We start from the raw sequence: 16,103 nt of genomic DNA, 5'->3' as shown, positions 1-16,103 counted from the left end.
GACAAGCAACGTCAATCACAATGATATGGCGTGGCGATGGCGTCCATTGAATATGATATTTATTTTGTATGAAAAATAGGGAGTCTAAATACTTCATAATTTTTAAAAGTTGTTGAACAAAAGTGTCACCGTTTGAGGAGTACAATCTATGTTTTAATTATTTGCTCATAAATAAATAAATATTAAATAAATATTATAGGACATTTTTACACAAATTGACTAAGCCCCACGGTAAGCTCAAGAAAGCTTGTGTTGTGGGTACTCAGACAACGATATATATAATATATAAATACTTAAATACATAGAAAACAACCATGACTCAGGAACAAATATCTGTATCAAAATACAAATAAATGCCCTTACCAGGATTCGAACCCGGGACCATCGGCTTCATAGGCAGGGTCACTACCCACTAGGCCAGACCGGTCGTCAAATGCTCATGTTACAGACCACACCCGGTATAGTCCTCCTCGCCGTATCCGACGATGGCGACTCCGCCAAATGTTTTTGATTAGGAACATGGAACGCTCTAATATGACTTGCGAAGCCGAACTCGGTTTTGAAAATGTACACTCTCGTTTTCGGCCTGTCTCGGGGTGTCTCGACGAGTGTGTACAGCCGGCATTAGATTTGTTATCTGTGGTAACGTTTACGATCTATCGCTCTATTTTATTTGCATTAAAATTTTTAGCAACACTAAACTAATACCAGACTTAGATATAGGTAACTAATTAATATATTGTTTATGTTATTCAAATCTTCATGCCACGTTTGACTTAGCGTTTAGAGCGTAACTTGTATGAAAGCGGTTTTCTGTTGGAGGCTCCGTGAGACATTCAATCTAGAATTAGATCTAGAAGTCTCATGTGTGTTCCTATTTTTTTTTACTGCGAATCACGAATCCGCTATAAATCTCCCACCTAATTGACGTAGCATTGATCTAGACGATCGATCAAAACCTCTCGGGCCTTATAAGAGCCAATTTAATTAGGCCCTTCCCCCTCCCGCGGACCTGCGCGCGCGCCGCGTGCGTGACTAATTGCGTCCTACGAGAAAAACCTTTAATGATAGCTTAATTGTACATAATTGTGAAGAGCAAGCCGCTACCATTATATCAAGACCTCGCAGCTAGCGCACTGATGGGGATTTCTTAACTCTGGGTGCGTAGCCAACTTGCCAATCGTTGACGCTCCGTATAGTTCGTTTTTTAGCATTAGAAAGAACTTGAAAGAAGGTAAGCGATCTTGACATGTCATTTAATTGAAAAACGCTTTTTAAAAATCAGTAACTATTACTTATGAAAGCAGATGATTATAAATGATCGTATTAGATTCATAAGTGTTACATATTTGCCGTAACTTATTTTTAAAATGTGTTTTTCAATTAAAAGAAACATCAAGATTGTTTACCTTATTTCTAATGCTAAAAAAAACGAACTATAGCGAACGAAATCTGTCACTCTTGCACTAATATGGAAGAGTGATAGAGAGAGACGATTGGCACGTTGGCTAAGCACCCTGATGTGTGACCTGAAACCTACAGAAACAGAAACTTTGGTCAGGGGGCCAACAGCGAAAACCGAAATTCGCATGTTTGCGGGGATCTTTCTCTATTACTCTCATTAAAAAAATTAAGTAGAGCTTTGAAATATTTTAAGTTAAAACTTTCCTTTATGGCTAAAATATTTAGAAGCAACAAAATTCTCAACCCAACAGACAGTACACATAATGTATAATGTATGTATGTGTGTATGTTCTACATAATGTATATGTAGTATAATAACGAATGTATGTTAATAAGTATATCTTCTCTCTGGCCATGTTCTAAATAAAATAAAAAAATGGTCCGGTCAAACAGGTCCTACGGCAGGTGTCAAAATATAAAGCGCTCTCTTGCTATATATCATTGTTATTCGTGATACAATTTATGCTAACTATAATTAAATAACGGGTAGAACTAAAATAATGGGTTTAAATGCTTTATTTATAAGCCCCCCCCCCCCCCCCACATCTGGCGTCTTTCGAGCGTCGGCGTCTACAAATCTGGGCCCTAATATACGACTAGTATTACTGTGCTGTTGAAAAGGTTAAAAAATGGTGAAATTTTCCAAATGGGCCGATTTTTTATTTGATGTTGATATTCTTTCGTCAGATTTTAATAATAATGGCAAGTTTGAAGAGCTCCATGTCCTTATTCGTTGAGTTCCCAAAATTCCATACGTTTTCGTATCTCAGGGAATTTTTTTTAGGAAATACTACGGTGAAATTGCGATTTTATTGAATAGAATTAACTCTTTCTATTCACCAAATTTTAAAGTGACATTCCATTTCCAACTGCAGCTGCAATACTGTTCATTTTCTATGGAAATTGACAATGACAGCGACGCGTTTCCATAGTAAAATGAACAGTATTGCAGCTGCAGTTGGAAATGGAATGTCACTCTTAGACGACAATTACCTCTATGCATCGCTAAACGCAATTCGAAAAATAAAATTGTATCAGTATAAATATTACGATCGTAATTATCTAGAACTAGTGTTCTTGCACGTTTTTCTAAAAGACAGCTGTCGGCAACATTTGGATATAATCGCTTCTATTCATCTACCTACGCAAGTACGCAACCCGACCTTCTGATGAACAAAACAAATGAACAGCGCAATAAGGCCATAACAGCTGTTCCTGGATAACAACTGAAAACCCCACAATATAAGTTGTAACAAAGCTCTTGTTGTAAATGCAATTTGAAACAATAAGCGTTAAACAACTATTACACTACAACTCCTATCCTGGACTTAATTTGTATGTAATTAAAGTTCAATATTGTATATCATTACTAAAGTACCATGTGTTTTAACACATCCATTCATTTAGAACCTTAACGTTGATAAGAAAAGGTCCAAAATAGCTTGATTGTTCTTTACAAACGCAACCGCCGTCGGTATGACTTTATTGCGTTGTTTTAACAAAGTTAACCCTAAAATCCTTTGTTGAGAGGAAATTAGAAAAAAAGGGTGATAATATTTGAAATGTAGATTTCATAACGGTTTGAAATAAAAAGTGGTATTTTATCGTTAAACTTACTTATTGTGAATATCAAGTATTAAAGTAGAGTGAGTTGATTTTAGTTATTAAATGTGTTATATCACTGAGGTATGTGGTTACCCTAAAAAGGTTAGATGCCTACTCATAAACAACTTAACAGTAATGTGAGACAAAGTTGAGAAATATTTTACACTGTTATTAACACTAGCGTTGCAATGTAACACCTCTGCGGGAATATAATCCATATCGCATGGATTTAAAGTCCAATTTGGGTTGTAATTTATTTTGGTAAGCTGTATGCTATGTACTTACACAGCAAACTGTGATAATTAAGCAAGGTAATAGTAAATAACTAAGTACATATTAAGAAAATGTTATTGAAATCATTGGCGTATTACATTTAACAACCGAAATATATCCGAAACCGGATTTTTGCCGAAACCGAATGTTCCGAATGAACCGAAACTTTCACCCCTGAAAATACACTTTCGGCGCGGTCGAAAGACTCGAAAGGATTGATAGTTTTTTGGCCAAAACCGAACCTTCGGTCGTACACAAAATATATGACACAATTTTATTTGTAGAGGGATGAAGACCTTTGTTAGTTATGTCATACATTCGTCAGGCACATCTAATAATTATATAGATACAGTCAGCCTCAATTAGATAGTGACGGCTAAAGTGGCCAAATATATCAGGACACATCCACATCCTTATTTCTATAGCAACAAAGGCCGTGTTACGACAAATTTGGCCACTTATGCCGTCGCTATCTATTTGATGCTGATTTTACTTAGGTAATGTATGTACCTATACCATGTTCAAGTAAGTATAAAGTAGCTGTAGGCAGTGATCTCCATAAGCTATTGTTCCGTTCGGTTCGGCCCCTAAGGTCACCGAGTATTGAGGCGACGACAGCTTACATACATCATAACAAACATTTATGGTGCCTATGGTTACTACACCTACTATACTGGAACTAACAAATGAAAACTTATCTGTCAAAATTAATCTGGAAAAGCGAAACGAAACGCTATAATTTCCATACATTATATTTACATATATCTTAGCGTTTTGTTTGGTTTTCTGCAAACGATTGTCACCTTGGCTAGGCCCCAGTGGCGGCGCCTCTAGATTGCTCATAGGCAAGCCGTAGCTGAGTTGCCAATCCTGATAAGTTTAAAGAAAATGGCCCAAGAGGCTGAATATCAGACAAGCCGATGGGAATCAAGTTCTAAGGACGCTCCGCCACTGCTAGGCCCCCAGATCTCTTGACACCATATGCCGATGATGGTGTAGTAGTATCTTCCTACTTCCTAGGTAAGTAGGTAGGTAAGGTACCCTAGGAACAGTCGTGATTGTACTAGCTGTATACCTGCATGAAATAATACCGATACTCATGAATAATACTAACTTCACGCTCTCTCTGCACCGTTCTTAAGCTTGAGCTACACTTATGCTCCATGCCAGATAGGATAGAGGTAAGGACAAACTGAGTCCACGCAAAGCATCGTATGCAATGCATTAGAGTTAGACCAAGAAATGTCTGCAGCGATTTTGTTAGCCCACGCAGTGCAAGTGTTATTTTAAACGTCAAACGTCTATGAAATTATGACGTATAAATAACACATGCACTGCATGAGCTATCAAATCGCTGCAGACTTTTCTTCGTCTAACTCTATGAACTCTGGACCTTGTAATTTACATGCTTAGAAACATACTTGTCATGCAACGCATGCAAGATGCAAGTATATTTCTATGCATACAAAATACAGGGTCCAAATTCCACAATGTATTGCATACTTTGCGTTGCGTAGGACTCAGTTTGTCCCTACCTTTAGACAGAAGGAAAGTAATGTCATCCAATAACTAACATTTCTCAATTATACTCCAACCTAGTTCTAAATAAATCGAAGAAGAGAATAAGTATTTCCACACAAATTGTAGTTAAAAACACACAGGTAAAAAAAAACATTACAGTAAGAATTCAAAATTTGCAATGATTACCCAATCGCGCACTCATTTCGAACCTAGAAATGAGTCCGCGCGAACGTTTACTAGGAAACAGGTGAAACCTGCAGAATGCGCACCTGAAAAACCGAAATGTAGGTATAGTTCCGCTGGCCGAATATTCGGCGGCCGGATACCGGATATTCGGCCGATAGTCAGGCCGAATATTCGGTATCCGGTACCCGGCAAAAACAACTATCCGTTGCATCTCTAGTAAAAATGCATATGCATCTGGTGTGTCCCGGCCTTTAGCATTGACATGCGCGCCATCACCCGCCGACGTGCTATGGAGCCCCATTGTGCGGCGCATTTGACACACACGGTGGTTGGTTGAAGGAAGATTCTTAATGAGCCTATAGTCAGACCGTAAAAAGTCTGCAGTGATTTTGACAGCCCACGCAGTGCAAGTGTCATTTTAAACGTCAAACTACTATGAAATTATGACGTACAAATAACACTGCGTGGGCAGCGTGGGCTATCAAATCCGCTGCAGACTTTTATTGGTGCGACTATATTAAAATCTGGCAAGGCCTTTAGATGTGGAGAAAATCTGTTAAAAGCTATAAACAAGTCGTGGTGAAAAAGTACAAAGATGGGAAACTACAGATGTCCAAGTTGCGGAGTCCCTTTTCCAAAAAGTTGAAAAAGTTTCTTATTCTTCAATCCCGTAGAAATGCATGATACGATCTACTGGGACTTTGACAATCATTCAATTCAATAGTTAAAAAAAATTGTCGTAGTTTTCTGTCCACGCCTGTCAAAAACCACATTAAAAAAAAAAATTTTAAATCGCGTACAGATAACAAAAACTTGCCCACGGTAGTGAAGTCCCGGCGCGGCGGGACACTGCATTAACACCTATTCTCCCAGCGTGAGTCCAACACTATGGGTTCCAAAACGTTGTTAGTACCAACACTACTGTGTGTTAAAGCAATACAATGTAGATCTTAAGACATGCGATACAAGGTCGAAAATAGCTTCTTCAAAAGGATGTAAAAATGCCGATGCATTTTTGATTTCAAACTGTGTTAATGTGCGTGTAATCTTGTTGGTGCAGTTGTAGATGTAGATTCGTTTTATTGATTTTGTAATTGCAGGTTGCCTGATGTACTTATTAATCCTGTAGAGGAGACTATGCATATTAAATATCGATGATGGTATAATAATACACAGTCAGCACTCAGTTTCAATACCCACTTACCCACCTACTACTACTACTAGTACTAGTAATCGTCAAAGTCCGCCATTCTCTAAGAGTTTTACAATATAAGAAATTCGGCTTAGCAATCAAATAAAAAAAAATTGAGTTCACGCTTTACAGTTACTTTAGCTACTAGTTAGCTAACCACATTATTTCTGATAAATTATCATGCTATTTTCCATTTCCTTACGGAAATCTTATTTATTATCTAATCGGCCCCATTATACCTCCAATTAAGGCTCAAAAGCTACGTTACTACTTCAGGTTATGGGATAATGCTGTACTTAGAAATGGTCAGACAATTTAAATCAATTAACTTAAAGGTATAGTCGAGTGCATAAATATGTATACATCTCTTCACCTTAACCCATTGCAATAAGGTGAAAAAATGTATAAATATTTATGCACTCGACTGTACATGTATGAGTTTAACTAAGCAACAATGTTGTTACGGTAAGTATTTGTATTTTGGTGCGTCCACACCAGCCTTACCACGAACACAGAATAATTTTGACACCGACGTATTCGCTAACGTCTGCGTAACTTACTTTCTTACCTCGCTCGCACTAATATGCCAACACGAGCGAGATGCATAGAAAGTAAAGTTACGCACACGCTAGCGAATATGTCCAGTGTCATAACTTACTTTCTTACCTCGCTCGCACTAATATGCCAACACGAGCGAGATGCATAGAAAGTAAAGTTACGCACACGCTAGCGAATATGTCCAGTGTCAAACTCAGGGCTCGGACTCTTCGCGCCGATGCCTTTGACGTTAAGTTAAGTTAAGTTAAGTTCTATGGATCGATTGAATGACGCAAATCCCTAATGTACCGCTCAAATCGCTAACGATTATCGGTGACGTTTGGAGGCACCATTTCGAGTTCGTAGATTGCGGGCATCTTTCTCTGTCACTCTAATTACGCCTTCATTGGAGTGAAAGAAAAAGATCCCCACAATTTGCGAATTTCGGTTTTCGCGGTAGCCCCCCCGGTCAGTGGTCACAAAACAACTGACTTGACTCGCAAGGTACTAACTACGGTTATTGTGGACGGTGTGGACGTACCTTACAATAATTTTTCTCGTTCTTAGAATTAATTTTACGAATATGGTGGCGTCAAGAAAGTAACGTTTGTCATGAAACAATAAGACATTAACCCATCTTAATCGTCTAGTGCAATTATAGGACATTAGTTATTCTGGGCTTGAACCTATAATTGCAGTAATTCAATTATTGAGTGATGGCTTAGTCATATATGGTTAGACGATTAATGTGAAATATAAACTGCGCATGAGACTCAACGACAACAACTTTGTTGTTAAATGAGAGAATGCCAACATAACAACAACGCCTTTTTACCGTCGGTCGCTCACACTGTCAACTGACATCAATTCGTAAAGCGTATTTCATCATCATCATCATCATCATCAGCACTTTATCACCCACTGCTGAGCATACACTGAGCAAAAAAAGTACAACAAAAACACACTTAGAATTACAAAAATAAACTTAATCCGGGGACAAGGAGAGTCAACTAATAGGAACAAATTGACTTTTGCAATTTCTATTAGTTCTTGCAAGTTCTATTATCTGTTTGTTGAAATTATATCTGGAATTACTGAGCTGTTTGTAGAAATAAATAAACTTTACAGAAATAGTGAAACGTCCATAGTTATTACTAAATCTTCATTTTTTTCCCCAGTACAGAACTGTTTTTTAATTCCTGGTGATGATTTTTCTCTCAATGTAGCCCTCTCTTCTAGAGTACGCCACGTGTCCTGAGCTAAACTTATCCAGGACTTCTTATCAGGATTTATTACAAGGGGGTGCCCGAGCCTCCCGACTACCCAATGGTCCCCGGTCCCCTACCTCCCCTACTTAAGAAGGCATCTTCCTTCATTATCTGGCGGCCAGAACTACCCTCAAAATAACTGATCAAATGCCAACAACAAGTTCTTAATTAAAGTAAAAACGAGGCAATTTCCCGGCGGCCCGTTGACAACAGCAATTATTATAATAAGCACAATTAGTTTAATCGGCGAAAACTGCGAGATAAACGATTAATGCAAAAAATCATATTATAAAGTCATAGTATTTGCCCGTGTACTTCTTGATGTGTATCTGCAGCACGTTCTTTGGTTACCAAAAAAAGATGAGAAATTCCGTTTTGACAGCCAGAGACGGCTATGGCCGTCATCGGAAAGTCTTGCCACGGGCGCCAACGACGGCTTCAGCCGTCAGCTTCGCCGATGCAATAGGGACTTACGCAGGACTCCGTAAAGTTCAATTTCGCTTAAATAATGGCGATCGCCTGGCGTCCGGGGCACGGGGAAAAAACAAAGTGGAATAATTTTGAAGGGGTTGCAAGTGTGTTGACGGCTTTCAGGTAAGATGGGAGAACGTTATTTTCTTGAAGATTACGTTAATACAGTGGTCCATCCAAAATAAATAAATATATGCCCGTCCTTGCGCATCTATACATATACAACCACGAACATCGAAAATCGAAAGTTCGTCATCTCTATCGTTCGAATACCTATGCCAGAGCGATAGAGAGGCAGATAACAAAATTTCGATTTTCGCGGTAAACTCTGACCACTAAATAGTCAACCATATTGGAACGAGATAAAGTCTACGATCAGTTAATATACCTACAGTATAAAGCCTCTTCAGCTGCGCACATCATAGTTTTTGCGTGCGCCCGCGCCGGCATTCCGTTCAAATTATAGCGATTAGGGTGACCACTAACAAAAAAAATTGTAGGAGCATTGCTTGACCTACATCTATAATAATTTCATAATAATAATTAATAATTTAGCCTATATACGTCCCACTGCTGGGCACAGTCCTCCTCTCAAGCACGAGAGGGTTTGGGCTATAGTCCCCACGCTAGCCCACTGCGGATTGGGGACTTCACATACACCGTTGAATTTCTTCGCAGATGTATGCAGGTTTTCTCACGATGTTTTCCTTCACCGGGATCTACATTTACACATTTTATATTCTAAGTAAGTAAGTATAAAGAAAATTAAAAACACGAAACGAGACGACGACGCGACGTTCATACGAAAGAGAAAAATGATTTTGCCATTTTTTGAATCACGCAATGTTATTCGAGTTCTTTCTTTGGTTAGTTTGTAGATCGCTCGAAATTGCAGCACGAGTAGTGGAGGCAGATACCTAAGGAACTTTTGATTTTTGATGTTCGCGTTAGGCTCCCAGGTTTCATACTTGGGAAAATTCATTCATCCTAGAATTAATTCTCTTTCGTCTCCTAATATAAAAGTGGTTGCGCTGCGCGACTTTTTAAGCGCTTCACACACCTACTTAATTCAGTAACTGACGACACGGATGCAGCAAAACGTAGAAGTGAGATGCAGATATTATGTCTAACGTATAGCTGCATTCCTGTCGTCAGTGACTGAATTAAGTAAGGTGTACGAAGCGCTTTAGTTTGTCCGCAGTCCCAATATAACATGGTCACCCCAGGTTCCCAGTGACGGATTCGTTTTTGTCCCTCCTGGCAAATTCAGTTAATTGTCCCCCCCTCCCCCCTCCCCTTGTCTTCAGTCGTCGGCGCAATTAGCTTTTCGGTTTTTAGTTTAATGGTGGTGGAAATAGCTCGCAAATAACAGGGATTGTTTTTGTTGGGAGCCATAATGTATAGCGTTGGTTAGGATTAGTTATTACTTGAATATGTCTTTGCGAATAAATGTTACCCCTATACAGTCGCCATCAGATATAACGGAGCTGCCGAGGTGCTCAAAAATATCTGAACACGCACTCTAAAGCCTTGACAATGGAGGCGTGTTCAGATATTTGTGCGCACCTTGACCGCTTCGATATATCTGATGGGGACTGTACACAAGAATTACCAAATATCCACCTAAGTTACAAAACTGTATTTACCTACAGGAAATCCTTATTTGGGACAGGATTTCCTGATGTTGTACACAAGGTACAGGAAGTACATACAATACAAAATTAATTACTGTTACAAAGCTTGAGGAAATTACGTAACATGTCTTCCAAAATAAATATCAAACATAATTATTAGAGTGGGAATGGGAACCATATAAAAAATGGGTTTCATATAAGTACAAAAGTTAAAAAAAGTACTTAATCTATTTACTTTAGCTTTAGGCTGTTGAAAAACACTTATATAGGTACTTATTTACTTTAGGTTGTTGTTTAGGTGTATGTGAAGTCCCCAATCCACATTGGGCTAGCGTGGGGACTATAGCCCAAGCCCTCTCGCGCTCGAGAGGAGGCCTGTGCCCAGCAGTGGGACGTATATAGGCTGAATTATTATTATATTATACAATAGAACAACAATATCATTATATACTGTTATGCATTGGGACACGTAAGTCAAACACAAGTTCGAGACAAAGACTGATTTATTCAAATCTGAGAATACCCACACCCACATATATCAATTCATACGATACCCACAATTCCCCTTTTTCAAATTTTTAAAGAAGATTTAAATTTTAACACTAGGTACTTAAATAACATATTTGCCTATGGCACATGCATAATTAATATTTGCTTACATTCACTTTGATAATAACCTATTATTTATTTAATAGGAACCAAGTTTAATTAAAAAGATTACAATATTATTATTATTATTTTTTTGCTAATCACGCTTATCAATTAAGTTTAATTATAAATACAAAGTTTTGTGAAAGAAAAAGTAAAGTAGGTATCTACGTAATTTAGTGAATTTTTAAATTAGGAATACCTATAGTTGACATTTATAGGATTTTGTGTAATAATGATAGGATCATGTAATTTCACTTAAAATTAATCTACAGCTCATTTCATAATAACTAGATAATTTACAAGGAATAAAATTGAAAGTGTATTACATTTTGTTCATTGTTCAAAAAAGTAAATGGCGGCGGTGGAGGCAACAACGATTCCATTTTTCAACGGTAACGCTACGTCTTACGTAGGCGAACAACGCGCGAACGCGGCGCGGCGCGGCGCGGCGAAAGCGGCCGCCGCCGCGCCGCGCCGCGCCGCGCCGCCTGACATTCGCGTGCAAATCGCGCCGCACCGCGTTCGCAACGAGATCGCTTACGTAGGACACTTCTATGGGCATCAAAGGATTGATTTCGCCGCGCCGCGCCGCGCCGCGTTCGCGCGTTGTTCGCCTACGTAAGACGTAGCGTAACACAATATCTACGCCCGGCGTGAACACACAATACATAAACAAATCACTTTTTAAGTCCGAATCGCAATTAGTATTCCGATACTACTAATTCGTTAACAAGGTTCTATTTAGAAATCCTTCGGCTGCGCCATGTTATGCATTGGGACACGTAAGTCAAACACAAGTTCGAGACAAAGACTGATTTATTCAAATCTGAGAATACCCACATATATCAATTCATACGATACCCACAATACAATATAATAATATTGTTGAAAAACGCGCGTTGAAGTCTTATACAGGGTACTACCAAAATTAAACAGCCTTAAACGATTTAAAGGTAGGCAAGTTAGGTTCTTAGGTACCGGGGTGCTACGGACAGGAAACCTCCCAGTCTATAAGAAATCGCTAAGACAACCTGAGGAGGTGGAACCCGGGGTTTTTCCATCTCCTCCCGGCGTGAAGGTTGTCATGAGGGATTAGTGTGTGGTGTCGCCCTACCTTCGAGAGGGGGAGCTTCGGCTCCAGGGCCTTCGGGTCCAAGGAGGGGACAGCCTCGGCTGTCGGGAGCAGGCGGTGTTCGCGGTAGAATGCTCTGCGATCCCGTGTTCACCGTCACTATTGCTGCGAGACGGGCATACCGTGGAGGGTTTAGTCGGTATTTGGCCCCTTGGCCACGAGTCCGACATATCCGTCCTAGTTCCCCGGCTAGGCGGAATGCCTAAATGCATTACTCCACGTAAAAAAAATGTCCTTAGGTACCGTAAACGCCAAAAGTTCCCTACTATCGTCCAAAATGAATTCAATACCTTAGTTATTAGTAGGTAGGTACTTACAAGATTACCTTGCTATAAAATTTTAATACAAAGAAATTAGAGCGAGATGAAGCGAAACTAAAACTGTAAACTCGCTCTCAAGAGTTTAGTTTATAGTTTATAGTTTAGTTTATAGTTTTAGTTTTAAAATCTTCGATTAGAGCGTAACTTCGATTGCATGGAGGCTTTTTGGCGGAGGGTTCGTCAGATTTGAGGCGAACGAGTCAAACGTCAATGTTGACAGTTGTCTCGACGTTATTCTGAATAGCACTCGGGCAGCAATCGGAATAGCACGAAGATCTAAAGCCACGCCGCCCATTATTATTCTTCCCATACATTCCGTGCCCATATCTGGACACGCCAAAATGACTGTTCTATTGTTTCAATAGCACTTCCTTCATAAAATACCAACTACAACCAAAAAGCGGTATGCGAAGAAGAGCTGCGTTCTATAGTGAACTTTACGACGTGGGGTTTAAGTTGAAAGTTCCTTGTTTAGTTTAGTGGACGGGTTTATATTGTAAAATACATAGTGTGAATTTATTGTGCACTATGTTGCACCTGTGACTTTGTATGTATTCATACTTGTATTATAAATGCGAATGAAAAACTGTGAACAAAAACTCTAACAATAAATATAGATTTTTAGGGAAAAGCAGACGATCTTTGTTCAATGTCATATTCATATATTACCTTATTTACCACTTGTTTTTCGGAGAAGAAGTTCAAAGGTGTACTTGTGTAGTCCCCAACCCGTATTGGGCCATCGTGGGGACTATATCCCAAGCCCTCTCGCGCATGAGAGGAGGCCTGTGCCGAGCAGTGGGACGTAATGTAAATATAGGTTGGATCTGGATTATTGTTATAATAGGTAGCCTTGCTCAACAACAGACGGACACAATAGCATGTTGAGCGTGTATTTGCATGTGTCGATCGAGTTGCGCTCGCGCCGCCATATCTGACGTTTTAATTACGATTCCGAAGAAGGGTCGGGGCCCAGTGCGAGCGTTTTAACGCTTCTACACACTATACCGTCTTTACCATAAGGGCTCACAGGGCCCGTGCCCAGGGCCCCCATCCTCAGGGGGCCCCGATGTACAGATAGTAACAGTATTAAGATCATAGTAGAGAAGAAAATATTACTTTAATTCGCTTTCTTTACCAAGCCCAAGAGCCCCAGGATAGTTTAAGACCATAGATATAAGAATATATACAAATGCCTTCCAAGCGAGCTGTCAGTGGGAGTACCTAGTGGGACCACTTTTTGTTTAGTGTACGATTAACAAAGCGGCCCACTTTGCTGTAGCGATGTCGATAAAGTCATATCGATAAACTATCGACATTTCTTGCAAATTTTAATTTTACTTCAAAGGTTTAACTATACCTAAAATGAACAAAAACGCTTTTATTCTTATTGTGGTTATCAGATCACAATTTTATAGTCACGCCCCAGGAGAAAACCAAGGGAAAGTTCAGATATTTAATTAAAATACATAAATACCTACTAAAATAGGTGGTCCGCAATAATTGAAATATTTTATTACATCATAATATATTCATTATCCATTAGCATTTCAATTATGCTTATGTTTAACGAAGATATTGAAGCTTCAATTAATCGCTATTTCGTTCCGCTGTGTAGCGTTTTTCGATATATAACATGATTAAAATCGACTTTTCACATCCCTAAAAGAGCACACATATACGTTTTTACGCACACATGCACAACCTGGGTCGCCTAAAAAGGGGCCACTTGGATTTGAAGTCCATCTTGTCAACAGTATGGTTGTCCTTTTTTGACAAACGGCATTTTTAAAAGAGCAAGGAGAGAGAAATGATACTAGTTGCTGCGCCGTGAAAGAGAACAGACAGAGTAGGGGGCTTGTATAAGACGGTCCTGCTTCTACAGACGTTGCAATAAATAGCATGTGATTTTAGCTGATTGCCGGGTAAGCAGGAATGGCGCAATCGATTCATGCTTATCTATTCCTAAAATTATATACCAGATGCAATATGCCTATTGCCCTGTATTCAAAGTTGAACTAATTTCATAGAAGGATGCAATTATCATTAGAATTATAAGGTTAAAGGAAAGTAGTTTCCGCTTACCCGATAAAGTCGGGGTGATAAGCTGATGTTGTGCTTTGTGACCGGAACACCTAATCAGTGGTACCTACGTATTGTTTCGTCATAAGCACTTATTGTGTTGCTGTGGTCATTAGGAGGCCACCCATTCTGTATTTATAAAGATAGTTAACACAATTACTTGCGGTAACTTCTCAAAAGATAACTTAAATTCAAAATTTAAAAAACCTCTACGGTATATGCCAAAAACTCAGTTTTATGCCAAAAATGCTCTTCAAACTGCTGGATCGATTTCTATGAAACATAGCAAAGGCAGTAAGAACCACCGCAAAAAAACTCGCTTTCACGTAAAATAACCGCATCGAGGTCGGCCCCTCCGTTGGAGAGCTACAATGCCCAGTGGCTGATTTGATATTTAGGGGCGGAAAATTGTGACAAAAAATTCGCTGATGGTAATAGGAAATTCCTCAAAATGTAGTCAATATTATGGGTGCCTTGAAAGGGGCGGCTACAGGGCCTGGGGCCTACCGCGAACCACGTTCGAAGTGTTGCCTCCCTGTCAACCTTACGGACAAATTTACAAGTGCGATGAAGAGGCAACACGTCGAACGTGGTTCGCGGTAAGCCCTCTGGGGCCTAGGGCGACAAAGACTGCAAATCCACCACTGACAATGCCACAGACAGATATTGGCGTCAAACATATAACACCCCTCTTTTTGGGTCGGGGGTTAACGGCGGTTAACCGAACATATTTTCGCAGATCGCAGAGGATGCTGTGATGATTACACAGTAAACAATGATTAAACAGTACGACGCAAAGAACTACCCGCTGGCGGAGTACATGAGTAATAACAGTTGTTTCATTTGGCCACCCAGTACACAACGGAGCCTGGACGTTACAGATGCAAACTATAGACTCCAAAAGACCAGGTGATAACCATTATACAGAGAGTCTTGCGGTAGGAACTCACAATTTTGGATTCTCTGGAGTACCTAATACCTACATATGTTCTCCACTACTGCAGTTGCATCAGGGCGCAATACTCGCAATCCACAACTATAAAGAGATAGGCTTTCCATTTTCATTTTGGGAACGGTGTATCTCTTGACACTTGAAATAACCTTAAATAGCATGATGAGAAAGAGATAGGCTGCTGTGTGCGCGCTTGCGAGGCCTACAGTGCTTCATCTTATCTGCTGCTGCTCACAGCAAAATTTGGAGGTACCTACAGCAAAAGGCCTCGAACTTTAGCATTTGAAGCAATGACGTGGAGGTGCTTTCCGGTGGACACCTTGTGGACACAGTCATCCATGACCTTCAGGCATGCCTTAGGGACCGATAATTTCCCCACTTTCCGCGCGCACTGCTCCACACCCCTCACCCCACCACGCATGCGCCCTTAATTAGGCATTCCGGCGGCGTCCGGCGCGCGCGCAGCGGCGCCTTTGTGCCCGTCCCGCTCGCACAACGCCCTATTCATACAACCCTCCCACTCTAACCCGACCCGCCGACGCCTTTCAATATCAAACATACACCATTGCACTGAAAGCTCTTCCTATATTGGCGCTGATAAGTTTAAAAGATATGAAACTGCGGCAGGCAATTTTTGATCTTAATATATTCCAATAAGGTGTAAAATGGGATGCAGGTTGAGTTGCATTAAAGGTGTTATTGGAGTGATGTAATGAAGGGCCCTAATTGTGTATTCTACTTGGATGTCGAACTGAAAGATAAAAGTAGCGTCTTGAAATGTTCTTGAAGCTAAATTAAAAACATTAACATGTGAC

Source organism: Cydia fagiglandana, chromosome 17 (genome assembly GCF_963556715.1).
Source record: "Cydia fagiglandana chromosome 17, ilCydFagi1.1, whole genome shotgun sequence".
In the NCBI taxonomy this organism is placed as follows: domain Eukaryota; kingdom Metazoa; phylum Arthropoda; class Insecta; order Lepidoptera; family Tortricidae; genus Cydia; species Cydia fagiglandana.
Note: the sequence above shows the minus strand (reverse complement) of the source record.